The sequence below is a fragment of the Oncorhynchus keta genome, chromosome 24 (genome assembly GCF_023373465.1).
Source record: "Oncorhynchus keta strain PuntledgeMale-10-30-2019 chromosome 24, Oket_V2, whole genome shotgun sequence".
Lineage (NCBI taxonomy): Eukaryota > Metazoa > Chordata > Actinopteri > Salmoniformes > Salmonidae > Oncorhynchus > Oncorhynchus keta.
In genome coordinates, this window is record NC_068444.1 from 46,838,563 (window position 1) to 46,858,911 (window position 20,349).

Below are 20,349 nucleotides of genomic sequence, written 5' to 3' on the forward strand. Positions count from 1 at the left end.
TAATTATATGGGTAGCAGGTACTGTCTAGTTGTGCAGGAAACAAATTGTCACAGCACTTACAGCAGGATTTTTTTAATGAAAACCTCCCTTCACTCTAATTATTGTCTCAAATCACGCAGTGAAACTTAAGTGCTTTGTCGAAAAATGTGTTTTCAAGTCTGAAACTGTGCAAGTCATAAAGATATGGCAATCATTCTACAACGTGTCACACTGTTGTTCTACTGACAATCTACCGACAATCACCATGTAATATATAGTTGTAGTGATACTCGCTATGAAGTAGAAAATAATCTTGAGAAGTAAATGACAGTGGCAGTTGCTCACAAGGACACCATCAGCCATTGTTAAGTATGCAAATGAGCAGATAACAGAAATGAAAAAGGGCTGATTAATCAAAAGTAACTTTTTTAATTAAAGCAGGGGTGTGCCGGCATTCTGATCTCAGATCTATAACACATGTTCCATTGGTATTCTGCGTGTGCATGCAGAGAGACCACAGAGAGTTAGAACAGCTCCTTAAAGAGTGCCATGTCAAGCCTGTGGTGGTGATCATCATCTGATGACAAATGGTAATCGGAGTGTGTTTCCTGAGTCATTTATCCCCCCGACACTCACACGTCCATTTTACATAGATTTATGGAAGATACAAGGCTTGATGAAGTGGGTGAAGCAGCTCAAGACTTGTACAGATCCGTGGGGCCTCATTTTTAGTGGTTCCAAGAAATTGCAATTACACACGGAGTGGCACATGTGCTCTCTGATCTCTTTAAAGTCAAGAAACCTTTCACACAGACTCAGTTGACCAGATGTTTTAAATGAACATCTGGGGAAAAACATTGGGCTGCGTGAAAATTCTAATTCTATGGTGTGGAACTACAAACTATACATTTTTGCTTTTGTCCATTCAAACAGTGTTATTAATTATTATACAGATATGGATTCCCCCTCCACATTTTTCTTAGCCTACATTTAATCATTTCTGAATCCCCCAAGTTTGTAACCTATGCTGAATCAGTTTCTGGCAGTGGTTCATGTTCTGGTTACAATGTATTAATGATCAAATGTCCTCATAAAAGGTTTGCAGCTTCAAACCTTATTGAGAATTGTTTTTTCTTAAATAACTGAAATATCACATTTACATAAGTATTCAGAGCCTTTACGCAGTACTTTATTGAAGCACCTTCGCCATCGATTAGAGCCTCAAGTTTTCTTGGGTATGATGCTACAACCTTGGCACACCTGTATTTGGGGAATTTCTCCCATTCTTCTCTGCAGATCCTCTCAAGCTCTGTCAGGTTGGATGGGGAGCGTTGCTGCACAGCTATTTTCAGATCTCTCCAGAGATGTTCCATCGGATTCAAGTCAGGGCTCTGGCTGGGCCACTCAAGGACATTCAGAGACTTGTCCCGAAGCCACTCCTTCTGTCTTTGCTGCGTGCTTAGGGTCGTTGCCCTGTTGGAAGTCAATAGAACCTTCGCCCCAGTCTGAGGTTCTGAGCTCTCTGGAGCAGGATTTCATCAAGGATTGCTGTACTTTTCTAATTTCATCTTTCCCTTGATCCGGACTAGTATCCCAGTCTTCGATGCTGAAAAACATCCCCACAGCATGATGCTGCCACCACCATGCTTCGCCGTAGAGATGGTGCCAGTTTTCTTCCAGACGTGACGCTTTGCTTTCAGGCCAAAGAGATCTAGCTTGGTTTCATCAGACCAGATAATCTTGTTTCTCATGGTCTGAGAGTCCAAGCAGGCTGTCATGTGCCTTTTACTGAGGAGTGGCTTCCGTCTGGCCACTCTACCATATAGACCTGATTGGTGGAGTGCTGCAGATAGTCCTTTTGGAAGGTTCTCCCATCTCCAAAGAGGAACTCTGTCAGAGTGACCATCGGCTTATTGGTCACCTCCCTAACCAAGGCCACTGTGTTCTTGGGGACCTTCAATGCTACATCATTCTTTTGGTACCTTTCCCCAGATCTGTGCCTCGACACAATCCTGTAATCGGAGCTCTATGGACAATTCCTTCAACCTCATGGCTTGGTTTTTGGTCTGACATGCACTGTCAACTGAGGTCTTCCTCAAAGCCCCAAAAACATGAAGTCAATGCGGTTCAATTGTAACTCCAATACATCATTTATCGAATGTGGAGATTTCTCCATAGATGCCCCCCTCCCACACTTTTTCAAGTTGAGACGAGCTGGATGTGAAGCTTTGGTGTTTATTTGAACTGAAAAAGTGAATTCACAGAACAAATGCATGAGTTTCCATGAAACACAGCACAGAGAGCAGTCCTGACGTCGTACTGCAGCTAAACTGGCATGCTGTCATAACATAAGTGTTTATAGCGGCCAGAGCAGTTACCACGCCATGGCTACATCCCAGTAAGATGCCACCTGACACTAGTCGCTGATGGGCCACTCCATCTGTAGTTAAGTGGGGGGAGCAGGGAGAAAGGGGAAGGAAAGGAGTCCGTGGGGATGACAGAAGTGTTTCACACGGCTCCCTCTTTCTGCTAGCACAGCTCTGGTTAAAAGGCTTCGGATATATGAACCAGGGCCTGTCATCTGGGCTCTCCTGCTTACAGGGAATTGGAGACGTAGGGATATCTCACTCAGCAGGAGCCCAGAGGTGAGGTCTCAGATGATTTTTTTCTGTGTGGAGATGGCAGTTTACCGTTCAAGCACAGATTTATTTGTTGGGACGATTTTCTAAGCATCATCAAGTTTACCCCCCGCTCTTTGTATGTGTGTGTGTGCAGTGTGTGTTCTGCCTGTCAAACTAAACCAAGCAGCACAGCAGTGATGTTAGCAGATTATGCCCCTAAGCAATGGCTAGCCATGCACATTTGAGTTATCATGGATAAGGTTCTGATGTGGGAAGGGGACACTGATCCAAGACCAGTGCCGACTGCCTAAGGCTACATTTCTCTTGAGTCACTCCAACTGGCAGCTACAGAAGAGAACAAAAGATGATACAATAAAAATCATTCTACTCTTAAGAGGGGAGAAAAACATGGCAAATCTAGCTGCCTCTGCATCCACCTCAGTGCTTTCAGAGCAAACATGTTTAGTGTTTTCAAAAGGATAGCAGAGTAGTTCTATAGCACAACAGGCTTAAGTACTGTTGTCTCGTTACACATTTGGGGTGATTTTGGACATATCATTTGGCTAACAGATGTAGGATTTTCAACCTATTTTATATTATATTATATGACCCAAACGGTTAGGACAGCCAAGGACACCAATGGACTGATTGACCCAGAGCACTGACATGCACTGAGCAGCATTTCCTGATTGGTGAGTCAATAAGTGAATCAGGAAGGGACTCTGCAAGGACAATCAGTGGTGATTTATTAATGTGATTCACACACTTCATGAGACTGTGCTCAGTGCTTCCATTCCTTCTAGGTTGATAGCCCACTGTGAAAGGAAGGATAGGCTTTTTATTTTGCCAGCGCTCTCAAGTCACAGAAAAGAGATGACCGTGTCTGATATCTGATCCCACATAATTTGCCATTAACCAGACTGCATATTTTTTGAATATGTTTTGATAATCCTACATTGTGTCTACTTCTGTGAAATTACACAAGTTGCATACGTTAAATCAATACCAACTGTTCAAATGTACTACACTGTATTTTGCCTCAGCTTTAAACCAAATTCAGGTGCTTTAAACCAAACTCAGAGCTCTGAAAGTCTCCCTGTCAGAGCTCTTTTCAATAGAGGCTATTTCAATCCTATCAGAGAATTGCTTAGTTTGAGTTCTTGTTGCCCTATTTGTACATGCCCATCTAACACATTTGGATCATTGTAAGTTGTGTGAACGTACGCTTTTGGTTTCCCATTGGTTCTGGGAAAGAAACCATAAGTTTCCCGACTGGTAAACCTCTACAAACGTTTTTATCCGGAGCTAGCATGCCATGTTAGTTTTTTTACTCGTACATATCAGTCTATTCAAATAGACCTCATTTAGAAAGGAAACAAGCACTCATTAAGATCAGGTGTGCACAATTAGTGGGCTAACACACCTGAACACACTTGACAAGATAGGACAGAGAGAGTTTTGTTAACACTGTTTTTAATAACATTCTTAAAACGTTCTTTAAATGTTACACATGTTTTTTTCTGGAAAGTTTTAATGTTCTGAAAATGGAATGTATGTTTAAATTAATATTCTTCGAATGTTCTCTGAACGTTATTAAAGTTGTAGTTTTATTCATCCACGCTGGATGAATAAATTATTTTCTAACAAGTTTTTAATTTCTAAAGAACATTTTGGATTGCGGTGTGTTCAGCCTTTCAGACTTTCAGACTTTTTACATTTGCGGACATTTTTTATTTTTTTTTTTTTTTCCGGACAAAATTCCCCAAGCACATCCAAATTGTTTGGGGTTCAAGTCTGCAGACATTTGCGCATCTCCCGTCACAGAACAAGATCTGCACACACGTGTTCACATTTTCCAAGTCTTATTTATTTATTTATATTTCATTTCACATTTATTTAACCAGGTAGGCAAGTTGAAGAACAAGCAAAGTAGAAATAAAAATAAGCAAAAGCAAAATAAATAAATAAATAAAATAAATACAGTAGGGAAAGAGGTAGTTGTTTGGGCTAAATTATAGGTGGGCTATGTACAGGTGCAGTAATCTGTGAGCTGCTCTGACAGTTGGTGCTTAAAGCTAGTGAGGGAGATAAGTGTTTCCAGTTGTAGAGATTTTTGTAGTTCGTTCCAGTCATTGGCAGCAGAGAACTGGAAGGAGAGGCGGCCAAAGAAAGAATTGGTTTTGGGGGTGACCAGAGAGATATACCTGTTTTTAGCGTGTGCTACAGGTGAGTGATGCTATGGTGACCAGCGAGCTGAGATAAGGGGGGACTTTACCTAGCAGGGTCTTGTAGATGACATGGTGCCAGTGGGTTTGGCGACGAGTATGAAGAGAGGGCCAGCCAACGAGAGCGTACAGGTCGCAATCGTGGGTAGTATATGGGGCTTTGGTGACAAAACGGATTGCACTGTGATAGACTGCATTCAATTTGTTGAGTAGGGTATTGGAAGCTATTTTGTAAATGACATCGCCGAAGTCGAGGATTGGTAGGATGGTCAGTTTTACAAGGGTATGTTTGGCAGCATGAGTGAAGGATGCTTTGTTGCGAAATAGGAAGCCAATTCTAGATTTAACTTTGGATTGGAGATGTTTGATGTGGGTCTGGAAGGAGAGTTTACAGTCTAACCAGACACCTAGGTATTTGTAGTTGTCCACGTATTCTCAGTCAGAGCCGTCCAGAGTAGTGATGTTGGACAGGCGGGCAGGTGCAGGCAGCCATCGTTTGAAGAGCATGCATTTAGTTTTACTTGTATTTAAGAGCAATTGGAGGCCACGGAAGGAGAGTTGTATGGCATTGAAGCTTGCCTGGAGGGTTGTTAACACAGTGTCCAAAGAAGGGCCAGAAGTATACAGAATGGTGTCGTCTGCGTAGAGGTGGATCAGAGACTCACCAGCAGCAAGAGCGACATCATTGATGTATACAGAGAAGAGAGTTGGTCCAAGAATTGAACCCTGTGGCACCCCCATAGAGACTGCCAGAGGTCCGGATTTGACACACTGAACTCTATCAGAGAAGTAGTTGGTGAACCAGGCGAGGCAATCATTTGAGAAACCAAGGCTGTCGAGTCTGCCGATGAGGATGTGGTGATTGACAGAGTCGAAAGCCTTGGCCAGATCAATGAATACGGCTGCACAGTAATGTTTCTTATCGATGGCGGTTAAGATATAATTTAGGTCCTTGAGCGTGGCTGAGGTGCACCCATGACCCGCTCTGAAACCAGATTGCATAGCATAGAAGGTATGGTGAGATTCGAAATGGTCGGTAATCTGTTTGTTGACTTGGCGTTTGAAGACCTTAGAAAGGCAGCGTAGGATAGATATAGGTCTGTAGCAGTTTGGGTCAAGAGTGTCCCCCCCTTTGAAGAGGGGGATGACCGCAGCTGCTTTCCAATCTTTGGGAATCTCAGACAACACGAAAGAGAGGTTGAACAGGCTAGTAATAGGGGTGGCAACCATTTTGGCAGATAATTTTAGAAAGAAGGGGTCCAGATTGTCTAGCCCGGTTGATTTGTAGGGGTCCAGATTTTGCAGCTCTTTCAGAACATCAGCTGACTGGATTTGGGAGAAGGAGAAATGGGGAAGGCTTGGGCGGGTTGCTGTGGGGGGTGCAGTGCTGTTGACCGGGGTAGGAGTAGCCAGGTGGAAAGCATGGCCAGCCGTAGAAAAATGCTTATTGAAATTATAGTGGATTTATCAGTGGTGACAGTATTTCCTATCTTCAGTGCAGTGGGCAGCTGGGAGGAGGTGTTCTTATTCTCCATGGACTTTACAGTGTCCCGGAACTTTTTTGAGTTTGTGTTGCAGGAAGCAAATTTCTGCTTGAAAAAGCTAGCCTTGGCTTTTCTAACTGCCTGTGTATAATGGTTTCTAGCTTCCCTGAACAGCTGCATATCATGGGGGCTGTTCGATGCTAATGCAGAACGCCATAGGATGTTTTTGTGTTGGTTAAGGGGAGTCAGGTCTGGGGAGACCAATATCTGTTCCTGGTTCTAAATTTCTTGAATGGGGCATGCTTATTTAAGATGGTTAGGAAGACATTTAAATAAAAAAAAAACAGGCATCCTCTACTGACGGGATGAGATCAATATCCTTCCAGGATACCCCGGCCAGGTCGATTAGAAAGGCCTGCTCGCTGAAGTGTTTCAGGGAGTGTTTGACAGTGATGAGTGGAGGTCGTTTGACCACTGATCCATTACGGATGCAGGCAATGGAGGCAGTGATCGCTGAGATCTTGGTTGAAGACAGCAGAGGTGTATTTAGAGGGCAAGTTGGAGGGCAAGTTGGTTAGGATGATATCTATGAGGTTCTGGTGCCCGCATCGCAGTCATTGTTGTTTTCATTACTAATAATAACTTTGGAAATGTGTGCATTTGAATCAAGTAAGTGCCTTATTACGTTATAATAGATTATGTAAGTCGTGTTATGTTGTTTCTACTGTAGTTCACTGTATGTATGCATGTATGTACGGAGCATAATATATTTGTGTATATTCCTTATAACCGCGGACACGCGAGGTAACGTTACTCATTTCATAACCTTTATGGTGTTATATTCAATCGTGCTTATGTACCTAGCTACATTCTTCTATTAGTTCTGTAAAACAATGCTAATTGCGTCAGTGAAGTATTCGCTTGTGTTGTATTTTGAAGCTACCCTGGCCTCATGACTCCCAAGTGGCGTAGCGGTCTAAGGCACTGCATCTCAGTGCTAGAGGCGTCACTACAGACCCCCTGGTTCGAATTCAAGCTGTATCACAACCGGCTGTGATTGGGACCGGCACACAATTGGCCTAGCATCGCCCGGGTTTGGCTGGTGTAGGTTGTCATTGTAAATAATAATTTGTTCTTAAATTACTTTCCTAGTTAAATAAATACAACATTTATGACCATGGTTTGTTTTTGATTGGCCTGTTCTGCCCTGCTCTGCCCCCATGTGGAGCTCAACAGTTACTGTTTCTTACACATAACACAAATTTGTGATTTTGCCAATACAATACATTATTTTTTATAGCAGTGTTTATTATGTTACTTCTTTGTAATATTGTTTTATTGCTATATCCTGACACTATATTCTAATCACTAATAATTCCTCTTTATTATGTACTTTCAGAAACCAAAACACACAAACAGCATTTGACAATATCATAACTGGAGCTGGACATCTTTGGAGCTGAAGATTGAGGCCAGTTTTTGTGTGCTAGCGATCTCCCCTTAACAGTTTTACTGGATGAAAACACAGCAAGAAAACACATAGGCCAATATGTAATAGTTGTCTATTTTATTGCAGTATTGGTGGTACATTTGCAAATACTGTACCAAATCATATGTGAAGAATGCAACAAAGATGCAAAATAATCTGGCAGAGTGCATAAAGTTCCCTCAGCGCTCACAACAAGCAACCTCTGACAAAAGTCTCTCTACTTCTATTTGAGGTGAAAATGATGAAGACGACACCTTATCGATAGCAACAGCTCATTAGCTCAGCTTATTATTATTATTATTATTATTATTATTATTATTATTATTATATTAGCTCATAGTCTTCCTAGAATCAGAAGTTTTTTTGACTCTGTGTATGCAACTGGTTCACCTCTGATGCTCACAGGCAATGTGTATCGTTAGAGATTTCTGAATGTTCTTCGCCCAGCATACACTCCTCCAACCAGACATGTTTTATCTACTAATTTGCTGGATGCGGAGTTCCACAGAGCTCAAGTGAAGGTCAAGAAAATTACAGAGAAAGCAGACTGTATTGCAATCATCTCTGATGGATGGTCGAATGTTCGTGGGCAAGGAATAATTAACTACATCTCCACCCCTCAACCAGTATTCGAACAAGAGCACAGACACAAGGGACAACAGACACACCGGTCTCTACAGTTGAGCTGAAGGCAGTCATCAATGACCTTGGACTGCAGAAGGTATTTTTACTGGTGACAGACAATGCATGCGAACATCAAGGCTGCTTGGTTTAAAGTGGATGAGTCCTTACCCTCACATCACACCCATTCTCTGTGCTGCTCATGCATTGAATCTGCTCCTCAAGGACATGGCACTGAAAATAATGCATACACTACAAGAGAGTCAAGGAAATGGTTAGGTATGTGAAGGGTCATCAGGCGATAGCAGTAATCTACCTCACCAAGCAAAGTGAGAAGAATAAGAGCACCACGTTGAAGCTGCCCAGCAACAGCCATTAGGGTGGTGTTGTCATCAATTTGACAGTCTCCTGGAGGGGAAGGAGTCTCTCCAAGAAATAGCTATATCACAGTCTGCCGATATGGACAGCCCCATCAAGAGGATCCTCCTGGATGAAGTATTTTGGGAGAGAGTGGTAAGTAGCCTGAAACTCCTGAAACCTATAGCAGTAGCCATTGCACGGATTGAGGGAGACAATGACATCCTGTCTGATGTTCAGACTGCTTGCAGATGTAAGAGAAGAAATCTGTGCTGCCCTGCCCAATTCCCTGTTGCTCCATGCAGAGGAAACTGCAGTTCTGAAATGCATCAAAAGCGTGAAGACTTCTGCCTGAAGCCAATACATGCCACAGTGTACATGTTGGACCCCAAGTATGCTGGCAAGAGCATCCTGTCTGGTGCAGAGATCAACAAGGCCTATGGTGTCATCACTACCGTGTCTCGCCACCTTGGCCTGGATGAGGGCAAGGTTCTTGGCAGTCTGGCGAAGTGCACATCTAAGCGTTGGCAGTCGTGCCAACATATCTCATCAGCTACCTGGTGAAAGGGACTTTGTGGCTCTTTCCCCTGTTGCCTCTATCATCCTCCAAATCTCACTAACATCAGCCGCTTCAGATCGCAACTGGTCCTTGTATTGAGAACACACACACCAAAGCACGCAACAGGCTGACCAATACAAGGGTTGAAAAATTGATGGCTTTTTGAGCCTGATAACGAGACATCCTCAACAAGGTTGGAAAGTGACAGTGAAGATGAGGCCTCAGAGTCTGATGTTCAAGAGGTGGACATTAAGGAAGTCCAGGGAGAAGACATGGGAGCCTGAGATGAATACAACCAAAGCTTTAGTTTCTTGACTTTCATTTCACAGATGTATGTTGAAACAGTTTTTGGGAGATGTGATAGTGATCATTGGGGATCATTCAATATTCCCTTTTGTTGTTCAGTGAAATAATCCCATGTGAAGAGTCAACTCATTTAATTAAAGTTAAATAACTAAATAGATGTTTTTATTTCTATTGGAAGGATTGAATTAATCATTTGCAATTATGTCTACTTATGATAACGCAAAAGGTTTATGTTTCTGTCTCCATATGATATGGTAAATATATCCAATGCAAAAAAACATCTACATTTAATTAAATAATTTGAATTAATTTGCATATATTCCTGTTAATTCCCATATATTGTTGTTAATTCCCATATATTTCCATTAATTCCCACGGAAGGTTTCCACCTCAAAATATGCAACCCTGGTTGCACAAATGTGCAACCCTCGTTGTCACCCATTTGGCGAGTTTCCCTTTCACTCCTGGCTCTCTCTTCTCCTGTAGCTCCAAGGCATAGCGATTGGTCTCCTCTACTATGAATTCCACCAGCTCCTCTGTCAGAAACAACTCGAAGCACTCTGCCTGAGATGGAAATGGCAAGAGGCTTTGCACTCCAGACTGGGACTCATCAAAGCAAACAGCAGGGCCAGGAGGGGTGAAATGGCTGGCAGCCTTCCAGCTACCACAGAACTCCTGTACTTCATCCATTGTCGGTCTGCCTCCATCACCACCAGCATCTTCAAAGGGAACTGGGACATCGTCAGTGGACAAGGGGTCCTCAGATTCAGGGTTCTTAATCCTGTTGGGGCAAGTCGTTCCCCTCAGGGAACTCCGCCCCCCGTTCAGCTGAAAAGGTGGCGCAGGGAATTCAAAAATATTCTTTAGAAATATTTAACTTTCACACATTAACAAGTCCAATACCTCAAATGAAAGATAAACATCTTGTTCATCTACCCATCATGTCCGATTTTTTAAATGTTTTACAGCGAAAACACAACATATATTTATGTTAGACCACCACCTAATCAAAGGGAAAATGCAGCCATTTTTTCCAGCCAAAGATAGAGTCACAAAAGCAGGATTAGAGATAAAATGAATCACTAACCTTTAGAAAATCTTCACCAGATGACACTCATATAACATGTTACACAAAACATTTATGTTTTGTTCGATAATATGCATATTTATATCCACAAATCTCGGTTTACATTGACGCCATGTTCAGAACTGCCTCCAAAATATCCAGAGGAATTATAGAAAGCTACGCCAGATAACAGAAATACTCATCATAAACTTTGACTGAAGATACATGTTCTACATATAATTAAAGATACACTGGTTCTTAATGCAACCGCTGTGTCAGATTATTTAAAAACGTTACGGAAAAAGCCTAACATTGCAATAATTTGAGACGGCGCTCAGACATAAAAGTATTTCTCCGCCATGTTGGAGTCAACCGAAATATGAAATTACAACATAAATATTCCCTTACCTTTGATGATCTTTCATCAGAATGTAGTTCAAGGAGTCCTAGTTCCACAATAAATCATTGTTTTGTTCCATAATGTCCAATACTAGTGTCCAAGTAGCTGCATTTGCGATCACTTTCAGCTCACGTGCCCAAAAACTGACTGCTGGTCCAGCATAACTTGCACGAAAACTTCCAAAAGATATATTCCAGGTCGAATAAACTGGTCAAACTAAGTAGAGAATCAATCTTCAGGCTGTTATTATCATATATATCCAATAACGTTCCAACCGGATCATACGTTTTCAGCTGGAGCCAAATGGAACAGCCGTAGCACCCACAGAGAAATGTCGGGACACTTACTATTTCCCCTCCCATTCGGTCAAAGTTCACAGCAAATGCTCCATTCACTTTCTACTGAATGAGGACATCTAGAGGAAGGCGTAGGAAGTGCTACCAGATCCATATCTTGTTGGGAAAGGAGGGGGGCGATGACGTCAAAGTTGCCCCACATTCAGAATTTCACTTCTTGTTTGGAAGATTGCCTGCCCTATGAGTTCTGTTATACTCACAGACATAATTCAAACAGTTTTAGAAACTTCAGAGTGTTTTCTATCCAATAGTAATAATAATATGCATATATTAGCAGTTCACTATGGGCATGAAATTCATCCAAAGTGAAAATACTGCCCCTTATCCTCAACAAGTTGGCTCCAGGGTTTGGGGGCAGCTCCTCACTGTCACTGTCAGAATCTGAATCCTGACTTTCATACTCAGACTCATTGTCAGAATTTTAAAAAATCTCCAGAATTTCCGCATTTATGAGTCGTCTCCTTTCAAAAGACATTGCTAATGCTACAGCTTAGCTCACTAATTACATACATAAACAACAACACTGAATGGCTCAGAGTGGGAGGTTATGTGATTGTCTGCCTGCACGCGACACTTGTATCAATAAATCACTATCAGAAAATGTTTTGTGTGGTAATTACTTATATATTTACTGTTTTATTCACATGTTTTCAAGTACTGGTGACAAAACATGCATTCAATTTCTTGCATAGATTGTAATGAAACAAAATTAGGTGAGTAAAGGTTCACTCATTTTTTTCGAGAACATCCAGAAGTGAATGGTGGGATGTGAACGATGGTAGAAGACACACCCCCTTCAACATGCATACTATAAACAGACCAAACTCATCTCGTCTCCTCTTATCTTTGGTTTCTGTGAGAAAAAACAAACATGACGGCGTGCAGAAACTACCCATCGGCGGTCTACTTTTGATTTCTAGAAAGTGTTTTACTCAATTATTTTGATCAATGGTGAGCTCACACGTGATGTGATTAATTATAAATAGTAATTGCTATTCGCTAATTCATATTGTAGTGTCTGTCAGCCGAGAGTTATACAAAATCGACCACTTGTGTTATGTCAATCTTTCCTGTTAGTGCTCGGACAAACGTAGCCTACATTTTTCCGGTTTGGATGACTGTGTTATGCTGTAGCTACTTCTGTGAATGTCTGAACATTGCATCCAAAAATAACCTGCTCACATTCTGGACATAACTTTGTAAGGACTGTGTTTGCGCAAAATGTTTCTGAAAAAAAAAGTGTGGCCAGCTCAAATGCTGAGTGTTGCATCATACCCAAACTGGACGTTCTAAATAAGCGTTCTGATCCTATGCTACAAGGATCACTGTATAATGATCACACCCGTGTTCTGGCACGTGTGAAAAGGTTCAAGGTTTTCTTAACATTCTCTGAACTATTTGATAAATAGAACCATGAGGAAACCCGTAAGAAACATTATGATGAAGTATTGAAATTCCCACAGAATAATATTGTTTCTTAATGTTCTCTGAGCTAATTGAGAATATTCCCAACGTCAAACCAGTTGAAGATTTAGAACAGTAGCAAAATTTAAATGAAATCATGTTTGCACTTTTAGGAAACGTTCTATGAAAGAAAATTACTTTTTTTTGGTCAAGTTCCTTGTGATAATGTTCCGATGCCAAGCAACTACCCTACACCATTCCCAGAAAGTTGTGGGAATGGTGCTCAGACCATTATGTGCTAGCTGGGAGATCTATCCTGTATGTATTCAATCTCCTGGTCATCTAAGCAAGATGTGCTGTAGTCAGCACTGTCCCTGTCCAAAGGCTGCCTCGGCTTGCTAATAAACTGGGGAAATGCCTGATCAGATTTATTTACCAATCAGAAATGGAGGGAGGGAGAGAGTGAGAGAAAGAGCAAGAGAGAAAGAAGGCGTGAGAGAGTAGGCCCACAGGAACAAATAGTGTTAATGCAGAGAGGGCAAGAAACTTACTTAAAAGGCCAGAGAGGCCTTTCTATGTGTGTTTTCTCAAAGGGGTGGGGGTTTACCCACAGTAGGAGGAGTATCTAATGTTCCTCAGGTAAAGTGAAACTGACAGCCTCTAACGAGACACAGATTAATTAGTGTGCTTTTCACAGTGCAGCCGAGGAGGCAGCCACATTAAACACGAGTAGGAGATCTTAATCAGCAACCTTGACAATGTCAAATTAACACAAGTTGACTGCAATGGGGAAGGATCACAAGCGGTGCACATGAGAGGACTGAGCTTGGGTCAGGAGGTCAACAACACATTGTTCTGTTACACTGGGATGAGCACTAATGGAACGCCTGTATCCCAAACCTAACTTTAAAGGAAAATACCACTCCAAAACAATCATTTGGTATCTGTTTCATTATTCAACTGTTGATAAAGTCCCAAAATGTTTTGGATGTCAGCAATCAAGTTTCCAAGATATAGAACTAGTGAAACCAATGCTAAAATGTCGTTTTGGAGTGGTATTTTCCTTTCAAGCTTACATAGCCTAGATCTGTAAAGACATGTGCTTTTGTTCCTTTTATCAAAAAGATTTGTGTTTGAGTGGTGTCTGCAGTAATTACACAACAAGAGTCATACACATCAAGACAAGGGCATCTAGGAACTCTGCTGATGTTGAGAGGTAGAAGGGAGGGGAGGGTGGAAGAGGGTGGCGGGGGTGACATGACTGGAGGCTAGCCATCTGTCACATGGGCTTTTGTCTACCCTATCCTCTATTTGACATGCTCATAACTCTAAAGGTCATTACTCGAATGGGCGCCCATTTTCTAGTCCCATTTGAACTGTAATGATCCTGTCAGTCTGAGGAAGTTTGTTTAAAATATGATGGTACAACAGTGAGATAGAGATGAACGCTTCCTCTCCCTGACGGCACGGAGACATAAGGGATATATCCTCATTCAACTATCTGTGGCTTTTCTTCAAAGGGGAGCCGCACAATCTACAATCAGTCCACATCCAATCTGCCACCACTATCCATTTCTCTGGCTTGGTGTAGAGTACGAGTGCAGAGGAAAATATTCAACCTTAGAATGACCTTAATGGAAAGAGGAGACTGAGGCCTTTTAATCATCATCCCCAGTTCACAAGGACACCAACGGGATACAAACGCTAATTCCCATAGAAATCAAAGATAAACAACACTCCCACCTGTATATCCAGTCAAAACAAACCACCAGAGTCCCCATACGCCAGACAGACAACATTTAGGACCAATACACAACACAAAAGCCCATTCTAAACACACAGCTGAGTTCCATAGAATCAATGGGTTTCCAAAACACTGTGTCAAAACAAAAGCAGTAATATCAACATCAGGGCCTTGAGAGCAGCACTTAATCACACAGGCATATAAAACTCGTACATTTTGCACTGTGCTAAAACACCCGGTCCACAGACACTTTGCCCTCGGTCTCCTCGGAGATTGAGTCAGTTTATTCTATCGCAGACAGTGTTCTGCTCCGCCCAAATTTGCCAGGGGAAAAACCTGATAACATGTATGTTTTCCCAGGAGCACACGGGCCACCAAGAAAACTCTATAGTCTCCCGCAGTCACATCCTCAGAGCTGCTGAGAGGAGAGACCATTCAACACAGCACCAGGCATCAGAGGCCAGATATAATCACATCTGACGCCTGGGTGTGCACGTGTGTGTGTTTAGCGTAAATGAGAGTAAGTGTGGTGTATATTAAAGTGTGTGTGTACTGTTTGTGTCTCTGTGTGTGCGAATGCATACCAGTGGTTGCTGATATGTGTCCGAATAGACTCTGGTCACGACCGATCTCGTCCTCAGTCACAACAGCTTTTCAGCAAACAGATACAAAAGACACTTGGGAGAAAATTATTCACTGTTTAAACAAAAATAACTAATGAAATACATTCCTGTGCTCTAGAAAGCAAACAGAACGCACCTGGACTAGACTGGACAGGATAACCCACAGAAATAGAATATACAGTGCATTCAGAAAGTATTCAGACCCCTTCCCTTTTTCCACATTTTGTTACGTTACAGCCTTATTCTAAAATGTATTAAATTATTTGTTTCCCTCATTAATCTACACACAATACACCATCATTACAAAGCGAAAGCAGGTTTCTAGAAATGTTTGCTAATTTATAAAAGTTAAAACAAATACCTTATTTACATAAGTATTCAGACACTTTGCTATGAGACTCAACATTGAGCTCAGGTGCATCCTGTTACCATTGATCATCCATGAGATGTTTCTACAACTTGATTGGAGTCCACCTGTGGTACATTCAATTGATTGGTCATGATTTGGAAAGGCACATACCTGTTTATATAAGGTCTCACAGTTAACAGTGCATGTCAGAGCAAAAACCAAGCCATGGGGTCAAGACACAGATCTGGGGAATGATACCAAAACATTTCTGCAGCATTGAAGGTCCCCAAGAACACAGTGGCCTCCATCATTCTTAAATGGAAGACATTTGGAACCTCCAAGACTATTCCTAGAGCTGGCTGCCCGGTCAAACTGAACAATTGGGTGAGAAGGGAGTCGACCAAGAACCTGATGGTCACTCTGACAGAGCTCTGTGGAGATGTGAGAACCTTCCAGAAGGACAACCATCTCTGTAGAACTCCATCAATCAGGCCTTTATGTTAGAGTGGCCAGATAGAAGCCACTCCTCAGTAAAAAGGCACATGACAGCCCACTTGAAGTTTGCCAAAAGGTACCTAAAGAACTCTCAGACCATAAGAAACAAAATTCTCTGGTCTGATGAAACCAAGATTGAACTCTTTGGCCTGAATGCCAAGCGTTACGTCTTGAGGAAACCTGGCACCATCCCTACTGTGAAGCATGCTGGTGGCAACATCATGCTGTGGGGATGTTTTTCAGCAGCAGTGACTGGGAGACTAGTCAGGATCGAGGGAAAGATGAAAGGAGCAAAGTACAGAGAGATCCTTGATGAAAACCTGCTCCAGAGCGAGTGCTCAGGACCTCAGACTGGAGTGAAGGATGGCCTTCCAACAGAACAATGACCCTAAGCACACAGCCAAGACCACGCAGGAGTGGCTTCAGGTCTCTGAATGTCCTTGAGTGGCCCAGCCAGAGCTCCCCATCCAACCTGACAGAGCTTGAGAGGATCTGCAGGTGTACCAAACTTGTACCGTCATACCCAAGAAGACTCGAGGCTGTAATCGCTACCAAAGGTGCTTCAACAAAGTACTAAGTAAAGGGTCTGAATAGGTGATATGTTTTTATTAATTTGCAAAAATGTCGAAAAACCTCTTTTTGCTTTGTCAGTACGGGGTATTGTGTGTAGATTGATGAGGGGAAAAAAGGCTAGGAGAGGAAGTGAGCCTGGATGGTGCCACATTGTGTGGTGAGGTTGACGGTGAGGAGGGCCCCATGGAAGAGGGCTGGGGGATTACCATAATCACACCGGCAGCCAATGAGCCAGCTGCACTGCGCCAAGGTCACCCTGCCTGCCTCCTCAATGCACAATCACACTACCCCACCGCCAAGAGACTACATCAGAGGGGCTTACAGCCACAGAACCGCACACAAGGCAGGGGCTTTATGCAACACCAGGATCTATACACAATACAGGGCTCCATGGCTAATATTAAAGGGTTACATGCACTCAAACAGAACTCAGTTCATACAGGCTATACTGCAAATGTACTGTGTAGTGTTAGTGACAACTGAGCCCACACAACACCATTAATGCATTCAAAGAACCAAAAGAACAAGAAGTATAATGAAGCAAGTGACTCAACTGGCTGAAGCAAAGCCAAATTGACAAGTACATAAGCTAGAAGAGTGGTTCATGTTTCCTCCATCTCTCACTCTCTTCCTCCCTCAGGGCCACAGTGAATAATAAATATCCTTCCACCAGGAGTCAGAGCCTGAGTTAGGGTCAGGGTGTTAGAGTCACCTCTCCCTGGCACCTGAGGTGATTTATCTAGCCTTGTGTTCTCTGCACCCTCTTCTGTCCTCCTCTAACCCCCCTTCTACTTTCCTCTGCTCTCATTCTCCCTTTCCCTATAGGCTGGCTCAAAGTTGTTCTACATGGCACAGCATGAAGGGAAAATAACTGTCAACTTGTTGTCTGATCGGACCCCTCTACTCCATCACAGCCATACCAGGTATTCACGCTGGCGCTCATTCAAATCAACTTCCTGGGAAGAGATTAAAGAGGGCAGAGGACTCTAACATTTTATTCAGATAAAAAATATCTAAAATACAAAGGATAACTAATCCATCTCACATAACGGTGCATCGAATTCCCATGTCTTAAAATTCCCATTAGAGAAATGCAATGTGGACTTAATACAGATTTATTGGGTCTCCGTGTCCTGATGAAACTGAGACAAATGTAAAAAGACTTGCCTACCTACAGCATTCCCTTGTCTTGTACTGCAGTGAAACACTCACACCTCCTGGGCTTACAAAACAAGTGATCATTTTTTATCCCAAAAAAAAATACAAGGCAATTAAAAAAAGATTATAGCCATTTCACCAAAACCGAGGAACAGAGATAACAAAAAATCAATTTAGCCCAGTCTCAGGTCTGAATCATTCTTACAGGCTTTATTTTTTATCACATTGACAACTTGATGACCAATGCTCCTGAATTGATCCCATTAAGAGAGATCTCAATGATGGACTGACACCATTATTAGAATTGAGAATCAGCATCAGCGCAAAGCCATCCATATTTCTTATCCTTGTTTGAATTAATGTCTTGATATGGGAGCAACAGTATGGATCTTTTTCACATATCTTCACAGGTTTTGGGGGGTTTACAGTGGGATACAGCAGCAGTACACAATGACTGAAACTGGCTATAGGGTCCCTATAAGCCTACAGGATCAACTGCTTTTCAGTCAACACCCACGCACTGATGCAAGTATAAGCATATCTACACTTGCAAATACTAGGCCATGTCCAGTAACCGACTATTGCATTAATGAATTCATGAACACTGAAAATCAGCACCACGCAGAGCAACTCATGACCTAGCTAGGATTCCTCATCCTCCACATTATGTCACGAAGAACTGATGGTATAGTTACTCAAAAACCCGAAAATAACTACTATGCATAGGTCGGAGATGTCTACTGTGTATAATCTAATCCCTTTAACTCTTGTACCGCCCTGTAACACACACGCACGCACACACACGCTACCTGCTGAAGGTCTCGCTGAGGATGTAATCTCGAAGCACAACTAAACCCGGTGAGCTCTACTGTTTTACAAGAACAAACAAATCCTGACATGATTGAACAGAACATGAATATTAACATGAGATAGACAAAGGCTACAAAATGGAAAGAGAAATAAAAAAGTTATCCCAAGTCATCTGTATCCCTGGGCAATTTTTATTAACCTGGTACAAGCATCCAGAAGTCTTGCGAGATTACTTTGGGCCGGCAGGGTAGCCTAGTGGTTAGAGCGTTGGACTAGTAACTGGAATGTTGCGAGTTCAAACCCCTGAGCTGAAAAGGTAAAAATCTGTTGTTCTGCCCCTGAACAGGCAGTTAACCCACTGTTCCTAGGCTGTCATTGTAAATAAGAATTTGTTCTTAACTGACTTGCCTAGGTAAATAAATAAACATTCTGTTGTGCTAGAACAACGGTAAGTCTAGTGCAGCGGTAATCAGTCTGGTAATACAAGGTTTATGTTGTCCACAAACAATCAGACAGGAGATTTCTGGGAAACAGACACGGTTGTTCTCACCGAGCTATGCAGTAACTTTACAAAGACAGACATACATTCGGAAATACACCCCCCCCTCTCAGTCACTCTCTTTCACACACACACACACACACTTGGAATAAAGCACAGTAGAGAATTTATTGTTACGATTGCTCACAATATGTTAATGGAGGTTGCTACTCGGCCTTAACTCAAACAGACAATTAATTCCAACAGCATAAAGCTATAAACCTTGCTATATGGCGTTTGGCATTAAATGAGCCACACTAAAACTCCAGTGGAAGAGTCAGCACCACTTGCTCACTTACTTGTCCCCCCTCTTTTCCTCTGTTTGATGTCTGCCTGTTCTTTTCATGTAAAACTGTTAGCTGAAGGCAGGAGGGCTCGGGGATCCGGGTCTTTATTACTCTCCCACTGTGCCTAGAGCCAGGGCGTTTGGCTCCACTGACCTCGCACCTGGACGTGAATCCTCGGTCTCTCATAACTCCCTTTATTATGTGTGCCTCATCATTAGCTGCCCTAAAACCCTGCCTGAACCTGTGAGTTTGACCCCCGGCTGTGCCTGTAGACCCCAAGCTCCCCTGGCGCCGATCTACCTGCTTGAAAACAGACCTTCCACTGCTTTTCTTCCTACTTCAGTTTTGTCTGCACTTAGGCTAATACCCGAAGAGAGGAGGCCTAAAATCTTCTGCTTCACTGGCTCACTTTACTTTATTTCACCTTTATTGTACCAGGTAGGCTAGTTAAGAACAAGTTCTCATTTATAACTGCGACCTGGCCCAGGTCTGTCATCATCACAAAAATAAATAAAAGCATGAGCATGTACTGTGTGTGTGTGTTTGTGTGGGCATGCGTGCACGTGCAGGTGTGTGTAAATTTCAGGGAGCACGAGGAGTTGAACGACATTTACACCATCTTATGCTAGGAAGGAAATAAGGGTAGTGAAAGAATCAATGTTTTTAGTAGACAATAGAAAAACAGTACAAAATGAATGAATATCGCTCAATTGGAATTAGGCTTCAGCTTCTTATACAAGTACAAGTCAGAGAGAAAGTGATTTACAACGTCAGAAAACAAAATCATGCAGAGTGGACATAAAAGAGATACAGTACTAGGAAACAAGGGTTTTACGCGACAGAAGGCCGGCATCTCGGAGTCGACTCTTCACGGTTGACGTTGAGACTGGTATTTTGCGGGTAC

General features: G+C 42.4%; 1 protein-coding gene across 1 annotated transcript in view; it reads right to left on the bottom strand.

Annotated features, from left to right (window-relative positions):
* LOC118357635 (rhomboid-related protein 1-like) overlaps positions 1 to 20,349 on the bottom strand; it is a 64,866-nt gene that overhangs the window by 13,608 nt on the left and 30,909 nt on the right. The window lies entirely within an intron of this gene.